The sequence below is a fragment of the Eubalaena glacialis genome, chromosome 16 (genome assembly GCF_028564815.1).
Source record: "Eubalaena glacialis isolate mEubGla1 chromosome 16, mEubGla1.1.hap2.+ XY, whole genome shotgun sequence".
NCBI lineage: Eukaryota > Metazoa > Chordata > Mammalia > Artiodactyla > Balaenidae > Eubalaena > Eubalaena glacialis.
In genome coordinates, this window is record NC_083731.1 from 27,864,747 (window position 1) to 27,890,995 (window position 26,249).

The following is a 26,249-nucleotide window of genomic DNA, read 5'->3' on the forward strand; positions in this document are numbered from 1 at the left end:
CTGGGAACAGGGACGGTGATTATACCCACAGATAGAGAATCTAAAGTACATGGGGAAAATATTCATGGGGGAGGAGGAAAAAAATACACTAAATAGAAATGTGAACCAGTCTATGTAAACTCAGTAGAGAAAAAAGTAAGACATAAGTCTCAGTTACATCACTTAAATATAATAGTACAATAATTGATTTTCATTAGCGATAACACATTTATTCATTTAACAAACATTTCTAAATATTTACCACGTACATACAAAGTACTCATCCCTGACACTATTATGTTCAGAAAGATAAAAAAACACCCTCAAATTCTACCATCATGAAATTTGCAATGTGTTTGAGAGAGATGTACAGAAAAAAAATTGTAACATCATAAGTGCTAAGTGCTAAATTAGTGGTAGGAAAAATTGCTTAAAACACAGAGGAGGGAGTGAATAACTTTTCTGAGGGTGTAAGAGATGACTTCACAGAAGACCCAGGACATCAGGAGGAATGGGAGCTCCGCAGCTGGAGAAGGTGGATCATTTTGTGCCAGGTAGTGGGGACACCTGGCACATGCAAAGGTAAAGGCTTTAGAAAGCATGATGGACTAAAGACCAGCAAGAAGCCCCAGGGACTCTGTTCACCAAGGCAGGGAAGTTGGGAAATCATTTAAACTATTAAAAAGTATTTGAAATCTTTGGCATCCAAAAGGTTAAACTGTCAGTTATCTGGAATCCTGTTAACCCACAATAGCTCTATACTGCCAAAATTTCCCAAACCAAGGTGTTTCTTAGTGGTATTTACTACTATTGCCTATTCTTAATCTCTTTCCTTCAATGTGGGGTATGACTACTGTAAGATTTGTGGAATCTCTGAGTGATTTAAGAGGTTATATATCCTGTGTTTTGAGGCAGCAGACTAGATTGAAGAGGCAGAATTGAGTCACATGTTAGGTATTCTTGGGATATCCTATGTGACTTTGGAAAAGCAGGGAGAAGTAGATCAATCTGTCTATCTATCTATCTATCATCAATTTCTATCTGCAAATTGTGATAAGCAATGCCCTTGGACCCGTGTAAATTTCTATTGTATAATATAAGAGTTATCAGCCAGCATGGAATAGCAATGCAGGATGCAAGCCACTTAGACAGGACTGCCATCTTTGCAAATGTTACCAGGTAACCTTCAAGTGTTACCAGGTAGCAATATTCTACTTCATTAGCTTTATCCAAAGCATGAAGACTGCTGTTTGAAGTAAGTTCTTTAGCTGTCTTTTATTCAGGATAATGCTAACATATATTCTTTTTTTTTTTTTTTTAATTCAAGCCAATCTGAGTATTTCTTTCTTTTTTTTTTTTTTTTTAAATTTTTTTTGGCTGTGTTGTGTCCTTGTTGCTGCGCGTGGACTTTCTCCAGTTGCGGCGATCAGGGGGCCACTCTTCGCTGCGGTGAACGGGCTTCTCATTGCTGTGGCTTCTCCCGCTGCGGAGCACGGGCTCTAGGCACACAGGGTTAGTAGCTGTGGCGCACGGGCTTAGATGCTCCGCGGCATGTGGGATCCTCCTGGACTAGGGCTAGAACCCGTGTCCCCTGCATTGGCAGGCGGAATCCCAACCACTGCACCACCAGGGAAGCCCCCTAACACATATTCTTTGTAAATAAAGTTTTAGTTCACAGAGTATTGCCACATCTATTATTTGGCTCACTGTACCTTTAAGAGGTGGGTAGGCATTCCCCCCTCCCCCGCCACCCCTATTTTACAGACTAGAAAACTAAGGCTTAAAAACATTTAGGGCTTTGCTTAAGACCAGGTAGGTCATAAGTGAAGGAGGCGAGATCTGAACTTAGATCTTTTGGCTTTAAGCGTTTTGTCTTGCTAGAATACCACAGCTTCTTCCTACAATTTCCTGTAATAAAAGATTGCAACACATAGTGATTCTGATTTAACTTTAAATCTTTATTGTCAATGCAAACATACAAACTTTTGAAAGTTAGGGCATTTAAGCACATTACTAAGTACAAATACACCTGTAACTTTAGTAAAAATTTGGCACTTTTAAAGAAATGTAATTTGTACATCTCTGCAGTAGATGTTACCCTGCTGATAAAGAAGTTCGTTTTGCTTATTGACTTGATAATGATGATGAAGTTAGTCTTGACCAACACGTGGCCTAATATATTTCGCCCCACAAACATTGCCGGGACATGGTCTCTGCACTGCAGCAGCTTACGATCTAATGGGAAAGACCAGAGAAGCTAATCATCTGCATTACAGGGCAGAAAGTGGGAAGTGTCGAGAAGGAGGTGCAGAATGTATGGAGGCGTGGGAAAGGGGGGCATTCATTTCAATCAGGGAAATCAGGAGAGGATCACAAAGGAGGTTTCTTGGAGCTGAGTTTTGCCTTATGGATAAGACTTCAAGAAGTCTCCATCTGTTCGGGGCTGGAGACAGGTGGGTTGAACAGCATTCTAGAAGGAAAAATGCTTTGCAAACACTGGGAAGTGGGTAGGTATTTGAATAATTGCTGATGATCTGATATCACTCTGGCAGAGAAAGATAGTAAAGGTGTAGGGCAAGAAATGAAAAACACAGAGAATTAGTGGCAGGTCATGGAAACCATTAAATGTCTCCATGGTGCTGGTCGTGCAGGCCCAGGAAGATGTACGTCAAGATTCGGAGCCAAGGAGAGACACAACTGAGCTGGGTATAAAGAAGGTTGCTCAAGGGGCAGTTTACCAAAAGGATGAGAGAGGAAAGATGGTCCTGGGGAGAGGCTAAGGAATGAATAGGAGGGCAACTCAAGAGAGGCAGACTGCTGGGTGAGGTCCAAGTCAGATCCACACTCTGGAAGAGGCGATAGGAACAGAAGAAAAGACGGACAAGGAGTGGGAGTCCAGAAGAGGCAGGAGCCAAAGACAGTGGTGGGATTTGATGATGGTGAGGATGGTGAGGATGGGGGTGGGCTCAGTGAGATGTGGAACCAAAGGGCGAATCGGCGAAAAGATACTTGTTTTGGTTTGTTTTAAATCCTCACGGTATGTTAGTTTTGTGGATAAGGCACAATAGTGCTTTTTCTTTAGAAAAAAATCGGCAGGCAGGAACTGTGTGTTTTGTAGACTATGGTTTACAGAGCACAGTGGCTGCGTAAGTTTTACTCTGTTTGGCCGAAGCACTCAAAAGAGAGCTCTGGCTGGGACACGCATTCCGATTTTGTGTTTCTGTATTTTACAAGGGAATAGAAATGCACCACTTCAGAGTGAATTAGGAGTGAGTTTGTACATTTTTCTGCTTAGTGGAACTCAAATAGTTTTCCAGGGAATACGTTTTCTGTTTTTCCAACACCTTCCCCTATTTCCCAAACAGATTACACGTGTCACTCATATTTCCCACAGTGTCATCAGAGAGAGAGAGCAGGGGGAGGGCACGATAATTCTACACTTGAGACAGTGAGATGTAGGATCTGAAGTTTCTAAATTCCTGAAGACTCTTTGGTGCGAGGTGACTTTTGTGTTCCAACACAAAACCAACACAGCACATAGAGTAATCCCTGAAGGTATCAGGGCATAGACTGCACCTGAAATTTTGTATTGTTCGGCGTTTGGGAACATTTCATATTGTTTCCTCGATGTCCAGTTTCACACTTGTAACATACTGAAATTAAAAAGAAAGCCTGTGTTAGTGTTCAATAAGACTAACACTAAGGAAATGAAGATGCAGTTTCTCTTACCTCTCCTTTTAAAACTTTTCTCCCGTATTTAATCTCCTGGGAGTCCCTTCCTTCTCTTTTCCACCCTTTATCGTGTTACTGACTGGGAGGAGTTCTCTGATCTAAACCCAGTATCACCCAGAGAAACTAGGGAATTAATCTCATTTGGAAGAAGAAGAAGCTTCAGAAGTTACACATATTTGAAAGAGGCTCCTTGCGTAGTAGGTTGCAAATTTACATGCATTACACCTAGATGTGCCCAGAAAAATAAGAGCTAAAAGGCATCCAAGGCTGTTCCTTCCAGGGGCTGAGTCATTTGAGGAGGGTTTGTTTCCAGGTCTTGGCCACATCAGGAGACATCAGGTCACACAGACTGCAGCCTCGATAGCCCGTGGGGCAGCAGCCACCTGCAGGGCAAGGAGCATCGCTCTAGAGGCAAAGGTGCCAGTGATTTCAGTATTATTCTCTGGCTGGCTCTGGACCCTGTGTTTCATTGAGCAAACTCTGGAGATGCTTGGGCTTTGAGTCTTTTACTGTCTTTGTAGGAATTATCAGAAGCAGAAGTCACAGTTTGGAGAGAAAACCCTTAGACTGATGGGAGACGGTGGCAGAAATGAGGAGGGCTCCCACAGCATTCTTTTTCTGCTGAGGGTCTGATGACCTCAGAAGGTGAAAAGCACTACCTAAAGCTCTTCGGGGGTGGGTTTCTTTAAAGGTAGTGAAATACCAGAGTCATCATGATCATCATGATCTAAGAAATGGTGTCTCATAGGAAACAATGAAAAGAGACCACCAGATTGTTGGCATTAAGCAAACAAATACAAAATTAAAGTTTATCAGATGAAGGAGGTGAAATAAAGAACGTAGTTTAAATTATTTTCCGACGAGTTGGCACGGCTTTCTGAGTACCGTCGTTAGTGACCTGGCTTCAACTCTAACTAAAGTTTTCAAATAACAAATATGCTAGAAATAGCGTGTGATTCCTATTTTTCTAAATAAAAAATAACTTTCAGTTTTCATTGGAGGAAATGCAGAATTTCTGAGAGAGGAAATTCAAATCACAAACCCCGGCTCAGTTCCATGTGACAGGGGTCTTTTTGGAAACGGATCCATCATCAGTTAGTGATGACGTGTGCGAGCTTTTTTACTGGACTGGCTCCCAATTTTCTCATTGGAAAATGGAAGTTGGGACGCCCAGATTGTGAAGATTCTTTCAGCCCTTCCTAAGGTCACTGAACATTTTAACTGGGAGTTGATAAGGAATGACCACAGGGGTATAAGCAGCAGAAAACGATGAAATCTGGGTTTTAGGAGATCACTCTGGCACCATTCTGAGGTAGAATAGGGCAATGGCACCACGCTGATCAATACTGGGATGATGGCCAGAAAAGGAGTAAAGTCTCCAGAAGACAACATGTATTTGAAACCAGAGGGCATCAATCCATGACAGAAGAGGCTCCATGAGGTCAAGTCAAATCAAGGTGAGTCTGACACTCCTGAGGACATCAAAGGATAGAAGACTGAAGGAGATGCCAGTTAATTCTTTGCTCATGTAGAATTTCTCCAGCTAAAGGGATTTTTTTTTTCTGTCCAGATACGCTCCATATTACTCTGAACTTCTGATTCATTCTAAGATTTGTTTCAAACTGAGAGTCAGTTTTCTTCTCTATTTAGATACAACATTGTTATCCTGAGCCTCTCAAGCAAACATCAAGATAGAAACCTTGAACTGAATTATTAAGAAAGGAAGCAAGCTATTGTTTTATAGAACTAGAAGTAAAAATCTACCAGAAGCAATAATAGGTAATGGATACAATTTTGAAACAAATGGATCAGATGACAAAAATGTAAACATTTACATACCTGTTTCAGCAAAGTATATTTTATCTCCTGGCAACATCAGCTTAGGTGGGGTAGGGACGTGACCTCATTTAGTGATTCTATACCCTGAGAAGGACCGGTCTCTCCCATTGACTCCTAATTGCTTGCATTTTCCATGGTAAACCGAAATCTCATAGAGCTGGGGTCACTCTTGGTCATCAGCCAGTATTTAGTACAATTTGCATTCTTACCCTTTGTTGCTGTTGTTGTTTTAAAAAGACAAGACAGAAAAAAATATATTCATTTTTTTGGCGAGGATTTATTTAAAAACTTATGCGGTCTACGCAGTAGAACTCGCCAGTGGGGATTTTGCTGTGATGAGGGTTTATTTAAGCAGTTGTATTGTGTTATAGAGCATCTTGTGACTTGCCTCAAGGAAAATGTCTGTGTCCCCCAGACTGTTTGATTGCAGCTCTTGTTCTGGACTCTCTGGGGCTGGCTGTGTCTCTGTGCTATCTGGTGTCAGCTGCAGTGAGCAGTGGGGGAGGTATGTTCTCCACAGCCCGCTGATGTCAAGGTTTCGGCGAGCTCAGATTCCAGGTCTTATCTGCCCTGTCAGGAGTATTTTATTTGTATTGCTCCTGTCCCCCACGTTTCCCACATCAGAATCCTGAGAGTCAGGATAACAACTACAAAGCAGTCATTTTTTTCAGCCTCTGTCCTGGTGCATTCAGAGGGACCTACAACCCATGGCAAATTTCTTTCCAGCAGAATTCCACTCCTCAGGGAGTGTCTTGTGTTCTGTAGTTCTACTCACAAGCATCTCCAACATTTTTCCCCTCTCCTGATCCAACTTGCTTTGATAAGATTCGTGTTTCTGGGGAAATTATGCATGGCTACCCTGTCCCTATGGCTCCCAGCAATGCCACCTCCGAGCCTGGTGCCCACTGAGAGAGACGTGGGCATAGGATGCCTCCTGTGTCCCCGTAATGCTGGTATCCCCCGAGGAGAATGTCTCAGCAGAGCACCCTTCCCCGCTCACAGTGTTGGTTGGTGCCCACGCTGTGAATGCTTTGCTCTGAGTGAGATCCTGCCTTTGCACAGGAGATTCACATTTTTATTTTCTGTTTTTTTTAAAAATGCTATTTATGTGCTTTATTTTATTTATTTATTTATTTGGAATATAGTTGATTTACCATGTTGTGTTACTTACAGGTGTACAGCAAAGTCAATCAGTTATACATACACATATATTCATTCTTTTTCAGATGCTTTTCCCATATAGGTTATTACAGAATATTGAGTAGAGTTCCCTGTGCTATACGCAGTAGGTCCTTGTTGATTATCTATCTATTTTATATATAGTAGTGTGTGTATGTTAATCCTAAGCTCCTAATTTATACCTCCCCCCCACGTTTCCCCTTTGGTAACCGTAAGTTTGTTTTCGAAATCTGAGATTCACATTTTTATAGCCGTCCCCTTGCTCAGGAGTTATGTGTCAGTCATTGAGGCTTCCGTGATATTTCTTGCTCCCTGCCTCTGGGTGCTGCAGGACTCTCGTCTCCAGTGTGTTTGAGGCAAATGTGTATGTGTGTGGTGTCGGTGTGGGTGTCCTTGTGTTTACGAGGAGAAGCTCAGAGGGACAGGTGCCCAGTGGCCTGTTACTTAGCCCCAGGCAGCTAGCAGATGGGAAACAACAAAATCTGTATTTTCCTTCCTGTCCTTTTGAATAGTTTGAATTTTTATTATAAGCACAGGTTATTTTTACAATAAGGGAAAGACCAACTTAAAAAAAAGAAGACTGAATGTTTGTGTCCTCCCAAAATTCATATGTTGAAACCAATTCCCTAATGTAATGATATTTGGAGATGGGGGCTTTGGGAGGTGATTAGGTCATGAGGTGGTGCCCATAAAAGAGAGACCCCAGAGAGATCTCTCATCTCTTCTACCATGTAAGGGCACAGTGAGAAGATGGTGGTCTATGAACAAGAAAGTGGGTCTCACCAGACACCAAACCTGCTGGCACCTTAATCTTGGACTTCCCGGCCATCAGGACTGTGAGAAGTAAGTTTCTGTTGTTTATGAGCTACCCAGTCTGTGGTATTCTGTTCTAGTAGCCTGAACTGACAGAGACAAATGGTAAAGTGGAGGGTTCCTCAGGTTCCACAGGAAGGAGCCTAGTGTAGGTGGTCTGATGGGGTGGGACCACAGAGGGCAGACCTGAGAGCGGATGAGGGATGTTGGGGAGACGGCTGAGGGCCGATCTGGGAGAACTGTGGAGGTCGGATGTCCTTCCATCAGCCATTTTGATGGAAGAGATTCAAGACAGGCCCTCCTAACTCACTCTGGTCTCTTGTCCAAGACTCTGAGTGACGCTCTTCACACCATTAACCCTATTACTGGGGAAGGATTTAAGGGTACCCAGCACCCACTCCCCCATAGCAACTGTGTTCCCATGTGGAAGCTTTATCCTTGGTCCATTCACCGGACTCCTCCCACCACTGCCTCTGCCAGCTCAATGTCTTATATTATTTCTGTCCGTGGCTTTATGCTCTAGTAGATTTTAAACTCCTTTGAGGGTACGAACTGTATCTTATCCAATTTCACACCCTTCTCCACAATTTAGGACTGTAATTTACATGAAGCAGGTGCTCAGTAAATGTTAAATTAAAACAAGTATATAAGAGTGAGGAAACATTGCATTCTTTTTTTTTTATTTTTTTTAATCTTTGAATAGGGTTTTTTTTTTTTAATTTTATAGCTACTTTATTTATTTATTTATTTATTTTTGGCTGTGTTGGGTCTTCGGTTCGTGCGAGGGCTTTCTCTAGTTGCGGCAAGCGGGGGCCGCTCTTCATCGCGGTGCGCGGGCCTTTCACTATCGCGGCCCCTCCCGTTGCGGGGCACAGGCTCCAGACGCGCAGGCTCAGAAGTTGTGGCTCACGGGCCCAGTTGCTCCGCGGCATGTGGGATCTTCCCAGACCAGGGCTCGAACCCGTGTCCCCTGCATTAGCAGGCAGATTCTCAACCACTGCGCCACCAGGGAATCCCCATTGCATTATTTTACTAGTGTGTCACGGGCTACAGCTGTGAGAAATTCTTGGTTTAGTTCCCACTACATTTGTCACCAGTAAAAAGGAGATAATCTTAATCCCTCATCATGTTGGTAGTGTTATTTTGAGGCTTGAGAAGAAGAATCCATGTTAAGGTCATACCACATCGTTAGTGCTTAAAAACTGTTAGCTAATATTATTTAGACAAATCTAACAGTTGTTGCTGTTTGCAAACCCAAAATGCCTACGAAAGTTTGGGATTTTGCTTATTTCATCAATTTGAACAAAATCAACTGCCAAAGGGAACTTAATATGAATAAGTGGGTTTTTCAGTCTACTCTGTTTCCATGAAAATATTTCATAACATAACAGTTAGCTTATATCTAGTTGAACTTACCTAAGTTTGGCAAACCTGAATGAAACCTAAAGATCATTTAAATCACATTAGTGGAGAGGAATGCCTCTTGGGCAGAAAAGACTGATAATTTTACTAAACTACAAGTTCCTAGGAGGGCTGGGTCAACTCAGTTTTTATTCATCTCTGAATCCTTAGCCTATAGGAAAGTGCCCACCCTGAAAAGAGGCTGAAAACATTTGATTAAAAAATTAAGGAATGGTCTAGGCTCAAAATCCCTTGATGGTTCTAAATTATACAAAAGCATATCAAATATATCACTTATATTAGAAAGAAAAAAGTATGTGTATATGATTCTGAGATTTGGATATCCATATCAAGGTATTTATTTCTGAATAAAAACTGTAAAATCAATGTAGTTCAGCTATTTGTTACTGAATATCCAACTAAACTGGGTTAAGTAGAAGCAACCTACAAGAATCTTGGTTAAGGGGCAGTAATTTGAATGTCTGGGTCAAAATGCTTTTTGTGAATCCTATACGGTAGGAAAGCTAAGACATTGAACAAGTAAATCGATAGTTTATGAAAGAATACTTACACAGACCCTGCTTTCAGTAAATGTGTGTAGAAAGGCTGATTTGGAGTTTCTCTCTTTCAGGGATGTGAGAAGAGCAGCTGGGGGTCCGTGAGATAAATCTGGTGCTCTTGCTGCCTTGCACAGAGTAGCTGCCACACCTCGTTCTGTTTGCTTTGACACCCAGCACAGCCACGTTAGAGACCAGCCCACGGGAGGAAATGGTCCAAGAGGGTGTTTACTTCAAATGTAAGCAAAGGGCCATCCCCCCTCCCCTCAACATCCCCCATAAACTACCAGGATTCACCAACTCCTGAAGAGGCAATCCACATGAAAATGTTTTTGCCAAGTCTAAAGTACTCACTAACTTGTTCACAAGTTACAAAGTGATTTTACAACCATTTGATCTTCACAATTAGTCTCGATGGTGGGGACTACTGTCCATCCATTTTATAGATAAGATAAGGCTTAGAGTTCAAATACTTGTATAATCTACGTCCTGCGCTCTTTTCCCTACCTGAGAGTGAAATGTGGTGCTTTGAGTGTCTTACTAGCTGTTGAACAGCCGTTGAGATGGAGGCAGGGCAGGGAGGGGCGGGAGTATTGCTGATACACAGATCAAGTTGCGCAGTGTGATCTACACGGAGGCTGGGAGCTGGGCTTTCCACTTTGATGAACCTCTGTGTGCAGTCACACTCGCCCTGCCAATTGAGAACTCCATCAATACCATCTTGAAAGTGGAAGTAGCGTAGGCTCCGGGACACTACCTCAAAAGAAAGATCTAGAGGGGGAGGATTAAACTGCTATTTAATTGTTGGGGACACGTCCACAACGTAACAAATGCCCTTAGAGAAGCAATTTGGAAAAGAGTGAGTCGGAGACCTTGGGGGAAAGTCAGAATCTTTAGTCATAAAACACCTGAACAAGACATAATTATTAGCCCTGAGCTTTATTTTAATGATGTACTATGTCTTAAATATAATACCGACAGTTCGCTGAAAGATGCCAGCTGCTCAGAACGAACGAAACAAAAGGAAAAGAAGGGCCATTTGTAATGAGTCTGGATCTTTGTACGACCTGTCATTTTGGTCGTCTGAAGCTCTGGTGCGTCAAGGGGCTGACAGAATGTGCTGGCATGTGCCGTGGGACATCTGCCGACAATCCTCTGGCCTGTGAGTGGTCCCCACTTTGATCCTTTACCCTGTGTGCATCCATGCGTTTTCAGCAGGTTGTCAGAGACAGTCTCAGAGAGCGTCAGCGGTTTATCCTGGAGTGGGGTGGTGGGGCAAGCATTTCCCTTGGAATTTGGAGACCTGGGTTCAAATTCTGACTCTGAATTTGACAAATAACTCTGCTTTTTTGACATCACAGTTCCTCATCTGCAAAATGGGATTGAATTTAGACACTTTAAAGGATTAAGGTAAGGACCGAGTAAATTTCTCTGTGTGAAAATGCTTGGAAAGTAGCAGAATTTTTTTCTGAAGGAAAGGTGATTATCTCAGTTCCTCCTATGGAAGATCAAATCTCTTATTATCAAATTAATGTTTATCTGGACAACCAGTCTTTTACATTTTATTAATGATCTTATTCTCTTTGTCACAAAAATGTGTTCTCCAACCTCAATTCTTTGAGACAATGTACCTTTGTGACCTGGCTGAGTGGACAGGTAATTTCATTTAGAGAATGGAATAGCTTAGTGATCTTCTTTGGCACTTTTCACTTACAATTAATTTGAATTTTTCAGTCTTTTGGAAGAGGACCGGATGGGCAATACTCCCAAGGCATTTAAATATTAACTCAGTATTAGTACCTCCAAGAAGCTGTTTATAAATAACCAAGCTGGCTTCACATATTCACTAATTTATGCATAGCCAGGCACTAACCATACTTCTCCCACAGTGTCCACACACATCTCCATCATTGTTCTTGCCATTTCATAATACAATTAAGTTTTCATAGGTTTTATCTCCCCCACTAGAATAAGAGCAACTTAAAGATAAAACTTTGACGTATTTGTCTTTACACCTGTAGAGCTTGACATAGTGCCTGTCATATTATTATACTTAACAATGGTGAGGGTGCTATTGGCAGCAAATAACAGACAACCTAACTCAAAATGGCTTAACTACTAAGGATTTTCTGTATTCATGTTGTAAGAAGCTCAAAGGTAGGTTGCTTCCAGGGTTGGTTGATTCATTAGCTTCATGATATCATCCAAGATTCAAGTTCTTCACATCTTTCTGCTCTTTCATTTCCAGGATGGCTCTGGGGTGGCCGTCACACCAGACATGCAACATCCTGCAGAAGAAAAGGGTTTCATTCCTTTATTCCTTTCTGTGTCTATTTTTGTTAAAGTTCTGACCCCCTCATCCCTCCCCCCACCCCCATCATCAGACTTCTCCTACCAGCTCATTGGCCAGAAATTTGTCATATCCCTAGCCTTCAATGAATCACTGACACAGGAAAGGTGGTACCAAAATAGGCTTGGACTAAGCAGAACTCACTTCAGGGCTGAGGATTGGGAACTCTTTCTTGATTAAATGGCCACTCAAAAGAGAATGGATATCTGAAAAAAATTGTTTTGTGTTGCTATTTTACTTAATATGGAAGTATGCTAGCTGGCAAAGTAGTCAAGAATGTCATCAAGAGCTAAATATTTATAAAATAAAACAATGAAGCAATACCACATTTTAGTTCACCAAGTAATTTGTTAAAATGTGGAGTATGTTATGAAGTTGACTTTAAATATTTAAATGTCATGAAGCCTGAGTCCGAAGTTATCTTCTTTTTCTGAATAGTCTCACTTCAGGAATACTGAAATTTAAAATTCTTAAATGCTTTAGAAGGGTAGACTTTATATTAGGTCAAAACAGAAGAAGAAAGTTCTAAAAATAATCTGCCCACCTACCTGCCAAAGATACCTTATATTCAACACTAGAGCTTTATTCCTTTGGATTCATATACTAATACCTCATCGGTGGAAACACATTAATTTATAATTTATAGTAATCACTCAAACTTAGCATCCAATATTTTATTTTTTATTTTTATTTATTTTATTTTATTTTTAAAACATCTTCATTGGAGTATAATTGCTTTACAATGGTGTGTTAGTTTCTGCTTTATAACAAAGTGAATCAGCTATACATATACATATATCCCCATATCTCCTCCCTCTTGCATCTCCCTCCCACCCTCCCTACCCCACCTCTCTAGGTGGACACAAAACACCGAGCTGATCTCCCTGTGCTACGCGGCTGCTTCCCACTAGCTAGCTATTTTACATTTGGTAGTGTATATATGTCCATGCCACTCACTCACTTCGTCCCTGTCCCTGTGTCCTCAAGTCCATTCTCTACCTCTGCGTCTTTATTCCTGTCCTGCCCCTAGGTTCTTCAGAACCTTTTTTTTTTTCTTTTTAGATTCCACATATATGTGTTAACATATGGTATTTGTTTTTCTCTTTCTGACTTACTTCACTCTGTATGACAGACTCTAGGTCCATCCACCTCACTACAAATAACTCAATTTCGTTTCTTTTTATGGCTGAGTAATATTACATTGTGTATATGTGCCACGTCTTCTTTATCCATTCATCTGTCAATGGACACTTAGGTTGCTTCTGTGTCCTGGCTATTGTAAATAGAGCTGCAATCAACATTGTGGTATATAACTCTTTTTGAATCATGGTTTTCTCAGGGTATATGTCCAGTAGTGAGATTGCTGGGTCATATGGTAATTCTATATTTAGTTTTTTAAGGAACCTCCATACTGTTCTCCATAGTGGCTGTATCAATTTACATTCCCACCAACAGTGCAAGAGGGTTCCCTTTTCTCCACACCCTCTCCAGCATTTATTGTTTGTAGATTTTTTGATGATGGCCATTCTGACCGGTGTGAGGGGATACCTCATTGTAGTTTTGATTTGCATTTCTCTAATGATTAGTGATGTTGAGCATCCTTTCATGTGTTTGTTAGCAATCTGTATATCTTCTTTGTAGGTCTTCTGCCCATTTTTGGATTGGGTTGTTTGCTTTCTTGATATTGAGCTGCATGAGCTGCTTGTATATTTTGGAGATTAATCCTCTGTCAGTTGCTTCATTTGAAAATATTTTCTCCCATTCTGAGGATTGTCTTTTCATCTTTTTTATGGTTTCCTTTACAGTGCAAAAGCTTTTAAGTTTCATTAGGTACCATTTGTTTATTTTTATTTCCATTTCTCTAGGAGGTGGGTCAAAAAGGATCTTGCTGTGATTTATGTTATAGAGTGTTCTGCCTATGTTTTCCTCTAAGAGTTTGATAGTGTCTGGCCTTACATTTAGGTCTTTAATCCATTTTGAGTTTATTTTTGTGTATGGTGTTAGGGAGTGTTCTAATTTCATTCTTTTACATGTAGCTGTCCCATTTTCCCAGCACGACTTACTGAAGAGGCTGTCTTTCCTCCGTTGTATATTCTTGCCTCCTTTTTCAAAAATAAGGTGACCATATGTGCATGGGTTTATCTCTGGGCTTTCTATCCTGTTCCATTGATCTATATTTCTGTTTTTGTTCCAGTACCATACTGTCTTGATTACTGTAGCTTTGTAGTATAGTCTGAAGTCCAGGAGCCTGATTCTTCCAGTTCTGATTTTCTTTCTCAAGATTGCTTTGGCTATTCGGGGTCTTTTGTGTTTCCATACAAATTGTGAAATTTTTTGTTCTAGTTCTGTGAAAAATGCCATTGGTAGTTTGTTAGGGATTGCATTGAATCTGTAGATTGCTTTGGGTAGTATAGTCATTTTCACAATATTGATTCTTCCAATCCAAGAACATGGTATATCTCTCCATCTGTTTGTATCATCTATAATTTCTTTCATTAGTGTCTTATAGTTTTCTGCATACAGGTCTTTTGTCTCCTTAGGTAGGTTTATTCCTAGGTTTATTCCTAGGTATTTTATTCTTCTAGTTGCAGTGGTAAATGGGAGTGTTTCCTTAATTTCTCTTTCAGATTTTTCCTCATTAGTGTGTAGGAATGCAAGAGATTTCTGTGCATTAACTTTGTATGCTGCTACTTTACCAAATTCATTGATTAGCTCTAGTAGTTTTCTGGTAGCATCTTTAGGATTCTCTATGTATAGTATCGTGTCATCTGCAAACAGTGACAGTTTTACTTCTTCTTTTCCGATTTGGATTCCTTTTATTTCTTTTTCTTCTCTGATTGCTGTGGCTAAAACTTCCAAAACTATGTTGAATAATAGTGGTGAGAGTGGGCAACCTTGTCTTGTTCCTGATCTTAGTGGAAATGGTTTCAGTTTTGCACCACTGAGAATGATGTTGGCTGTGGGTTTGTCACAACCTATAGCCTTTATTATGTTGAGGTAAGTTCCCTCTATGCCTACTTTCTGGAGGGTTTTTATCATGAACGGGTGTTGAATTTTGTCAAAAGCTTTTTCTGCATCTATTGAGATGATCATATGGTTTTTCTCCTTCAGTTTCTTAATATGGTGTATCACATTGATTGATTTGCATATATTGAAGAATCCTTGCATTCCTGGGATAAACCCCACTTGATCATGGTGTATGATCATTTTAATGTGCTGCTGGATTCTGTTTGCTAGTGTTTTGTTGAGGATTTTAGCATCTATGTTCATCAGTGATATTGGCCTGTAGTTTTCTTTCTTTGTGACATCATTGTCTGGTTTTGGTATCAGGGTGATGGTGGCCTTGTAGAATGAGTTTGGGAGTGTTCCTCCCTCTGCTATATTTTGGAAGAGTTTGAGAAGGATAGGTGTTAGCTCTTCTCTAAATGTTTGATAGAATTCGCCTGTGAAGCCATCTGGTCCTGGGCTTTTCTTTTTTGGAAGACTTTTAATCACAGTTTTGATATCAGTGCTTGTGATTGGTCTGTTTATATTTTCTGTTTCTTCCTGGTTCAATCTTGGAAGGTTGTGCTTTTCTAAGAATTTGTCCACTTCTTCCAGGTTGTCCATGTTATTAGCATGTAGTTGCTTGTAGTAATCTTTCATGATCCTTTGTATTTCTGCAGTGTCAGTTATTCTCCTTTTTCATTTCTAGTTCTACTGATTTGAGTCCTCTCCCTCTTTTTCTTGATGTGTCTGGCTAATGGTTTATCAATTTTGTTTATCTTCTCAAAGAACCAGCTTTTAGTTTTATTGATCTTTGCTATTGTTTTCTTTATTTCTATTTCATTTATTTCTGCTCTGATCTTTATGATTTCTTTCCTTCTGCTAACTTTGGAGTTTTTTTGTTCTTCTTTCTCTAATTGCTTTAGGTATAAGGTTAGGTTGTTTATTTGAGATGTTTCTTGTTTCCTGCGGTAGGATCATATTGCTATAAACTTCCCACTTAGAACTGCTTTTGCTGCATCCCATAGGTTTTGGGTTGTCGTGTTTTCATTGTCATTTGTTTCTAGGTACTTTTTGATTTCCTCCTTGATTTCTTCAGTGATCTCTTGGTTATTTGGTAGTGTATTGTTTAGCCTCCATGTGTTTGTATTTTTTACAGTTTTTTTCCTGTAACTGATATCTAGTCTCATAGTGTAGTGGTCGGAAAAGATACTTGATACGATTTCAATTTTCTTAAATTTACCAAGGCTTGATTTGTGACCCAAGGTATGATCTATCCTGGAGAATGCTCCTTGAGCACTTGAGAAGAAAGTGTATTCTGTTGTTTTTGGATGGAATGTCCGATAAATATCAATTAAGTCCATCTTGTTTAATGTATCATTTAAAGCTTGTGTTTCCTTATTTATTTTCATTTTGGATGATCTGTCCATTGGTGAAAGTGGGGTGTTAAAGTCCCCTACTATGATTGTGTTACTGTTGATTTCCCCTTTTATGGCTGTTAGTATTTTCCTTATATATTGAGGTGCTCCTATGTTGGGTGCATAAATATTTACAATTGTTATATCTTCTTCTTGGATTGATCCCTTGATCATTATGTGGTGTCCTTCTTTGTCTCTTGTAATAGTCTTTATTTTAAAGTCTATTTTGTCTGATATGAGAATTGCTACTCCAGCTTTCTTGTGATTTCCATTTGCATGGAATATCTTTTTCCATCCCCTCACTTTCAGTCTGTATGTGTCCCTAGGTCTGAAGTGGGTCTCTTGTAGACAGCATATATAAGGGTCTTGCTTTTGTATCCATTCAGCCAGTCTGTGTCTTTTGTTTGGAGCATTTAATCCTTTTACATTTAAGGTAGTTATCAGTTTGTATGTTCCTATTACCATTTTCTTAATTGTTTTGGGTTTGTTATTGTAGGTCTTTTCCTTCTCTTGTGTTTCCTGTCTAGAGAAGTTCCTTTAGCATTTGTTGTAAAGCTGGTTTGGTGGTGCTGACTTCTCTTAACTTTTGCTTGTCTGTAAAGGTTTTAATTTCTCCATCGAATCTGAATGAGATCCTTGCTGGGTAGAGTAATCTTGGTTGTAGGTTTTTCCCTTTCATCACTTTAAATATGTCCTGCCAGTCCCTTCTGACTTGCAGAGTTTCTGCTGAAAGATCAGCTGTTAACCTTATGGGGATTCCCTTGTATGTTATTTGTTGCTTTTCCCTTGCTGCTTTTAATATTTTTTCATTGTATTTAATTTTTGATAGTTTGATTAATATGTGTCTTGGCGTGTTTCTCCTTGGATTTATCCTGTGTGGGACTGTCTGCACTTCCTGGAGTTGACTGACTATTTCCTTTCCCATATTAGGGAAGTTTTCAACTATAATATCTTCAAATATTTTCTCAGTCCCTTTCTTTTTTCTCTTCTTCTTCTGGACCCTATAATTCAAATGTTGGTGTGTTTAATGTTGTCCCAGAGGTCTCTGAGACTGTCCTCAGTTCTTTTCATTCTTTTTTCTTTATTTTGCTCTGTGGTAGTTATTTCCACTATTTTATCTTCCAGGTCACTTATCCGTTCTTCTGCCTCAGTTATTCTGCTTTTGATTCCTTCTAGAGAATTTTTAATTTCATTTATTGTGTTGTTCATCATTGTTTGTTTGCTCTTTAGTTCTTCTAGGTCCTTGTTAAACATTTCTTGTATTTTCTCCATTTTTTCCCCAAGATTTTGGATCATCTTTACTATCATTACTCTGAATTATTTTTCAGGTAGACTGTCTATTGCCTCTTCATTTGTTTGGTCTGGTGGGTTTTTACCTTGCTCCTTCACCTGCTGTGTGTTTCTCTGTCTTCTCATTTTGCTTAACTTACTATGTTTGGGGTCTCCTTTTCACAGGCTGCAAGTTCGTAGTTCTCATTGTTTTTGGTGTCTGTCCCCAGTGGGTAAGGTTGGTTCAGTGACTTGTGTAGGCTTCCTGGTGGGGGGCACTGGTGCCTGTGTTTTGTTGGATGAGGCTGGATCTTTTCTTTCTGGTGGGCAGGACTGTGTCTGGTGGTGTGTTTTGGGGTGTCTGTTAACTTACTATGATTTTAGGCAGCTCTCTGCTAATGGGTGGGGTTGTGTGCCTGTCTTGCTAGTTGTTTGGCATAGGGTGTCCAGCACCCTACCCTCTGCGTGTAGGTCGCCTGAGGGCATCTGTTCTTCACCCAGACAGGACGGGGTTAAAGGAGCAGCTGATTTGGCGGCTCTGGCTCACTCAGGCCTGGGGGAGGGAGGGGTACGGAATGCGGGGCGAGCCTGCGGCAGCAGAGGCCGCCATGACGTTGCACCAGCCTGAGGCGCACCATGCGTTCTCCCGGGGAAGTTGTCCCTGGGTCATGGGACCCTGGCAGTGGCGGGCTGCACAGGCTCCCAGGAGGGGAGGTGTGGATAGTGACCTGTGCTTGCACACAGGCTTCTTGGTGGCGGCAGCAGCAGCCTTAGCGTCTCATGCCCGTCTCTGGGGTCGCGCTGATAGCCGCGGCTCGCACCCGTCTCTGGAGCTCATTTAGGTGGTGCTCTAAATCCCCTCTCCTCATGCACCCCGAAACAATGGTCTCTTGCCTCTTCGGCAGCTCCAGACTTTTTCCCGGACTCCCTCCCGGCTAGCTGTGGCGCACTAGCCCCCTTCAGGCTGTGTTCACGCCGCCAACCCCAGTCCTCTCCCTGGGATCCGACCTCCGAAGCCCGAGCCTCAGCTCCCAGCCCCCACCCGCCCCGGCGGGTGAGCAGACAAGCCTCTCGGGCTGGTGAGTGCTGCTCGGCGCCGAGCCTCTGTGCAGGAATCTCTCCACTTTGCCCTCCGCACCCCTGTGGCTGCGCTCTCCTCCGTGGCTCTGAAGCTTCCCCCCTCTGCCACCCGCAGTCTCTGCCCGCGAAGGGGCTTCCTAGTGTGTGGAAACCTTTCCTCCTTCACAGCTCCCTCCCACTGGTGCAGGTCCCGTCTCTATTCTTTTGTCTCTGTTTTTTCTTTTTTCTTTTGCCTTACCCAGGTACGTGGGGAGTTTCTTGCCTTTTGGGAAATCTGAGGTCTTCTGCCAGCATTTAGTAGGTGTTCTACAGGAGTTGTTCCACTTGTAGATGTATTTTTGATATTTTTGTGGGGAGGAAGGTGATCTCCACGTCTTACTCCTCTGCCATTTTGAAGGTCTCCCCCACTGATATTTTATTATATACTTTTTTAAAGAAATAAATGAGCCAAGTGTAAATTTTGATATGTAATAAAGACCCCAAATATAATGAGCACTACCAAAATAGGAAGATTTTCCTGTGTTCTATTTTTCTATATTTAATAAAAACTGGTATTAAATTCATACATTCAGATTCCAGAATAAGTTTGAGTTGGTGTAACCTAAAATACAGGTAGATTGCCCCTATTTAAAAGTCAGAACTGTAACATATAGCACTAAAATCTTGAAAATATTTTTGTGAACATTTGATCCTTAATGTTCTACCTCTAATGTAGTATTTGTTAGTATTCTTAGATCATTGAAGTCAATGATTACTATGAAAGTGTGTTTAAGAATAGTTCTTTGGAATCTTTCCACCAAAAGAAAGTATTCTCCAGTTTTTATAAGTAAGCCTAAAACAACATTTCTGCAAATCCTCTGTAATCTGTTTCTTGCTTCATGGGATAAAAACATTAATATTTGTAACAGTAACTGGAATTCATACGGCACATCCCACTTTATAAAGTGCTGTCTCATAATTACCTCTTTTTTGTTGAAGGATAGCTGATTTACAATATTATATTAATGATTCAGTGTTTTTTTATAGATTATACTCGATTAAAAGTTATCGGAACATAATGGCTATACTTCTCTTCACTCTACAGTATATCCTTGTTTCTTATCTACTTTGTACATAGCAGTTTGTATCTCTTAATCTCATACCCCTAATTTTCCCCAACCCCTTCCCTCTCCCTTTGGTAACCACTAGTTTGTTTTCTGTATCTGTGAGTCTGCTTCTGTTTTACATATACATTCATTTGTATTACTTTTTAGATTATACATACAAGTCATATTATACAGTATTTGTCTTTCTCTGTCTTATTTCAGTAAGCATAATATTCTCTAGGTCCATCCACGTTGCTGCAAATGACATTATTTCATTCTTTTTTATGGCTGAGTAATATTCCATTGTATATGGAATATATATTATGCCTGTTGATCAGCATTAATATATGCCTGTTGATCAGCATTTGCATTGCTTTCATATCTTGGCTATTGTAAGTGGTGCTCCTATGAACATTGGAGTGCATTTTTCTTTAGTTTATTTTTTGGCTGCGTTGGGTCTTCGTTGCTGCGCATGGGCTTTCTCTAGTTGTGGTGAGCAGGGGCTACTCTTTGTTGCGGTACGTGGCTTTCTCATTGCAGTGGCTTCTCTTGCAGAGCACGGGCTCTAGGTGCATGGGCTTCAGTAGTTGCAGCATGCGGGCTCAGTGGTTGTGGCTCATGGGCTTAGTTGCTCCGCGGCGTGTGGGATCTTCCCGTACCAGGGCTCGAACCTGTGTCCTCTGCTTTGACAGGCAGATTCTTAACCACTGTGCCACCAGGGAAGTCCCTGGGGTGCATGGTTTTGAATTAGTGTTTTTGTTCTTTTCCAGATATATACCTAGGAGTGAAATTGCTGCATCATATGGTAGTTCTATTTTTAGTTTTCTGAGGCACCTCCATATTGTTTTCCACAGTGGCTGCACCAATTTACATTCCTATCAAAAGCGTACCGATCTTTTTTATTCAGTAAATAAACATTACACAGAGTTGAAGGCCCCTTCTCTCTCTAGAATAATTACTTTCCTGATGTTGAAATGTTCGAATGTGTGTGCAAGGCTGTTACAGCATTGTTTTTAACAGCTGTCATTTGCAAATTATTTACATATCTACAGACAAATGTATGGATAAATAAATTAGGATATAATGGAATGCTGTTGAAATAAGCCATATACATTAATACATATGTATGTATTAACATGGATAAATCATGAAACTATAATATAGAATAAAAACATCACAAAAGAATAAGAATAGCATGGTATCATGTATGCAAAGTTCAAAGCATAAAATAGTACTATGTATAGTACTGTTTTATATATACAAAAAATGGAGGCAAGTGATACGTTTCAACATCAGGAAAGTGAGAAGGGGGTTTATTCTAGAGAGAGAAGGTGGTTTCAACTTTGTGTAATGTTTATTTTTTATTTTTTTAATTGAGGTATAGCTGGTGTACAATATTACATGTTTCAGGTGTACAACATAGTGAGTCACAATTTTTAAAGTTTATATTCCATTTATAGTTATTATAAAATATTGGCTATATTCCCTGTGCTGTACAATATATCCTTGCAGCTTATTTATTTTATACCCAGTAGTTTGTACTTCTTAATCCCCTACCCCTACCTTGCCCCTGCCCCCTTCCCTGTCCCCACTGGTAACCACTAGTTTAACACAACTGACTCTTGATGAATTGTACTACCTACCTGGAGGAGAAGAAACAGACGGACATAGCAGAGAGAAGTCAAACTTTTTGAGATTGTTCTACATACTCCCAGCAACCACTGGTATATTTTATAGAGAGAATGGAAAGTGTGGTGAACCTGATAAATTAGTTAATTAGAGGTTGGTTAAAACAACTTCTATATTTTCATCTAGTAAAACTACAAATAAAAGCTGCGAGTTTTTAACAACTGAGGTGATCCAAAATATACTTTCTCTGAAGTACAAGGAGGCTTGTGTGACTTTCCAGACATAAATGATTTTAAACAAATCTCCACTTCATGCCGTACGACAGAGTAGAAATGTTCATAATCGCTTAGAGAAAGAGATAATGTGTTATGCGTCACCGGAGGAAAATGTAAAACAAATATTTTACAATTTTTCTCTAGCCATTTATTGTTTTGATTTGACTCAAATAACCTTTTCTTGTTATTGTAATCGACTTCCTAATGCATCTTCTCAATGGCAGGAGCAGATACACAGAACTTTATATGCATGAATAATATAAGTTGATGTAGCAATATATTTTCTTTGTTTTCACATTACACATACAGTACAAATCCTAATAAAACTAGACTGGAATATATTACAAATTCATTTGGTTAGTATCCAGTTACCAAGTGAATGAATAAATATATATGATTTAAATTAAGAATGTGCAGTCCATTACTTAAAATGCCACCTCTTCTACTTTACTTCTACTTTATTTTGATTTTTGCACTTATCATGTTTTATTAACATTTTGAAGTTGTAAACATGAGTAGAATGACAGCCATATCACAAAGTTGAGGTTAGGGGTTTGTTGTATGTTGGAATATGAAAGTCCTGAGAGTAACTATAGAGAAAGTTATTCTCACGTGCAGGGATGGAAAATATTGCTGTGTCAGCAATGCTTCTAGCTTTCCTTTGTGGATGGTGTGTGCTGATGGTCTAGCCCTGTGCATCTCAAAGAGTGTTTAGCAGACAACGGTACTGAATCCAAATTCAGTCCTTGTGAAAAGCCGTACCCTGGGCTCACCGTACACCTATTAAATTTACTTCTCTGGAGGCAGGGCCAAAGAATGTGCATTTAAGATAATCTCTCCTATTGATTCTTATAAACAATAATTTTGAGATTTTCTTGGTTCTGCTTCTTTAAAATCGGAGCCTTCAACAGGGTGATTTTAGTCATGGCACATGATTTACTGAGGCAGTGTTTTTCAGAAAAATCTGTGAGGTTGAGAGTGAAGCAGGATAGGGAAAGAGAAAAGGGCTGAGAAATGGCGTGGTCTTGGGTAAAGTCTCGTCTTCATCTCATCCACAGGAGGTGGGCTATGGCGTTGTCCCCCTTTGAGGCAAGGGTGGCAGTATTTAGTACTGTGCTTTCAAGTGGTCATAAGTCATGGGTTGTATCGGGATGGAGGGTGGCAGAGATGGTGCAGACCTTTCCTGGTGAGGCAGTTCCTGTGAGCAGAGGGCAATCTTGCTGCCAAGGGCGTAGCTGTGAACCCTTTGGCAGCCAACACTTACAATACCTGGGACCTGAGTGCCCTGGTCTGGTTAAGAGGATTTGGATGGGGCATTAAAACAGCATTCATCAGTCAACCCCTTGCATTGCTCAGGTCCACTTGCTTCTCACATTAAATTCACTCTGATAATACAGATCCCATGATCACAGTTCTTAGGGAAACTTAAGAGGAGGGTTGGTGGGATAAACTACAGCTCCTGCTACTACAACTGGTACCAATGTCCTAATCGATATTCATCATCTCCCTCCTCTACCACCCATTTCTGACACCCCTCACCCCCAGCTAGCACTCTGACTGATCTAGGTGTCTTGTCTTTGGGGTTGATGCAGCTGTCATCTCCGAGGAGTCTAAGTCTCTGGTTACCATGCCTTTTTGAACCTGGGGTTGCTGTACTTGCCACAGATGGCATCAATGTGCCAGGAAATGCCCCAGCAGAGGTACCAGACATATTCATTTATGTCCTTATTATGAGGTGGTAGTTCTAATTCCTTATAATGATCAGGGTTGATTTTCCTGGACATTAGATGAGGATAGCTCCTTTTTGTACCTGTTGGACTACTGGCGTAAGGAGCCCAGTGTGACTTGTAGCAGCCATTGCTTTGAATTCGGTTGGAGTTAGTTTTACTATGTCTTTTGGGTAGGCCTGTTCACTATATTGCAATCAGGATACAGATCCAGAGACTGTAAACATATGGAGGGCTTCCCTGGTGGCGCAGTGGTTGAGAATCTGCCTGCCAATGCAGGGGACACGGGTTCGAGCCCTGGTCTGGGAAGATCCCACATGCCGCGGAGCAACTAAGCCCGTGAGCCACAACTACTGAGCCTGCGCATCTGGAGCTTGTGCCCCACAAAAAGAGAGGCCGTGACAGTGAAAGGCCCGCGCACCGCGATGAAGAGTGTCCCCCGCTTGCCGCAACTAGAAAACGCCCTAGCACAGAAACGAAGACCCAACACAGCCAAAAATAAATAAATAAATTAATAAATTAAAAAAAACAAACAAACAAAAAAAACATATGGAAATGGGAAGCACAGGTCTTTAAGTGAGTCACTGGAAGTGTTGGTGAGCTGGGGTACTCCTGCGTTTCTACTGCTTGATACCTGGATCTACATATTCTGTTTACTGGAGACACAACCCACGTGAGGGACCTTGCTTGAAGGAATTTATCAAATCATGCAGAATAGCACCTATCATTCCAAGGATGTTTACAACTTCAAAATGTTAATTAAACTGGTTCAAGCTGGTGTCTTGGCTATATCTTTAAGAGGCTGTTTCATCACTCTATCTGCACAGGAGCTTTTTGATGGTATAGAAAGTGGTAGAACTGTGTATCCCATATATATGTATCTATATTTATATCTGGATATAGATATAGATATATATGCCCACTGCCACACCTTCTTGGCCATAAAGTGGGGTCCCTTGATCTGGAGTGACTTCATGCAGAATTCCATGAGTCAGACATAATGTGAGCCCTTGGGTAGTGGGACTGGCTGAGAACCTGTGGACAAGAAAGGCAAACCTATACTGTGTGTGTTAATCCTGGTTAGAATGCATCTCTCCCCTTTCCAGGATGGGAGAAGTCTGATGCAAGCAATTTGCTGTTAACTAACTAATTGATCTCTTGGAGAGAGTGTATTATCCCAGTAAAGGGGATCTAGGTGGGGCATCAAAATGGGTTTTACCACAGAGACCTACTGGCTGTTCTTTCAGAGTACAGTTTAAGCCAGATTTGACACAAAGGATCAAATTTGACCATATTTATGGATTTATTGATTGCGTACTGGCTGTTTGATTAAACCTAAAATGTGTTCAAATTAGTTGAATTCACAGTTATTTTCAGTTCAGTTTGCTTGAGTAAACCCAAATCAGATTTATTACTGTAGTAGGTCAAGCTAATTTAATCAACACAGACACTAGCTATTAGATATTAGCCAGTTAATGGAGATAAAATGGTCAAACCATTTTGGCTGTGTAGAATCAACCTTTGAAAAATTTAGCTGCTATTGACAACGAAAAAGCTCAGAAACGGGGATTGCAGACAGATGGCATGGCTCAATGAAGTTTCCTTTTTGATTCTGAAAATTGTACTTTATAAAATATATTTTTTTAAAAAGCTTTTGACCCCATTTTGGGGTACTATAAACTCCAATAATAAGCTTTTTGGATCTTATGCTAAACTTGACTGAAGAGACGTGATATTTAAAGAAGGCAGTCTCAGGAACATGCTTTTCCTAATCTTAGACCAAGTTAGGTTACCAGAAAGCTAATATATTGGCTATATTGCTGTAGTTCCTACTAAATTGCCTTTAATACATTTTACATTTATTTAATACATGGGCTTTGAGATTTATTACAAATAAAAGCAATCTGAAAAAGAAAACTTCTGCAATTCTAAACAAACAGACAACAAAAAAAATTTTTGTTTTGTTGTTATTGAGGATTTTTGTCCATTACTTTACTCAGAGTACTCTGTATAAGTCTACTTGAGAACATTATTTAAAGATTTATGGTTCTGAAGAACCTAGGGGCAGGACAGGAATAAAGATGCAGACATAGAGAATGGACTTGAGGACACAGGGAGGGGGAAGGGTAAGCTGAGATGAAGTGAGAGAGTGGCATGGACATATATACACTACCAAATGTAAAAGAGATAGCTAGTGGGAAGCAGCCGCATAGCACAGGGAGATCAGCTTGTTGCTTTGTGATCACCTAGAGGGGTGGGATAGGGAGGGTGGGAGGGAGACGCAAGAGGGAGCAGATAGGGGGATATATGTATATGTATAGCTGATTCACTTTGTTATACAGCAGCAACTAACACAACAATGTAAAGCAATTATACTCCAATAAAGATGTTAAAAAAAAAAGATTTAGTGCCCAGAAATACATTGTAACTTCGAAGAAATTGGTGTTCCCTCTTTGAGATAATGAACATGAAACATCTTATCATATTTCCTTTCTTTCATAGTTCAGTGGACACTCAGAGCCAAATTTGTATATTGATTAGTAATAATGTTATAGTTTTCAGATAGCATAACTTGTCTGCTATCTCAAATCTTGACTTCCTATTTTTCCATTTTATTATATTTGTCTAAATAACCTTTGTTGTAAATCACTACAAATCCTGATTATTATTATAATCCATTCTTTTTGGGATATAAATAAATACGGTAAATTAAATCACTACTAACTCTATTAATGACTTGTAGATTAACATATTATAGGTCTCACCATAATAGCTTAATTTTTACCCACTTGACATCAAGAATAAGTTAGTTATTTTGGTATCCAGTTTTCAATCTATGTGTTTCTTGACTTCTCTTCGATTACAGAACTAAAATCAATGATGTGAATAGAAAACATGGAAGACATTTACACTGTTTGCTTGTATAAATGA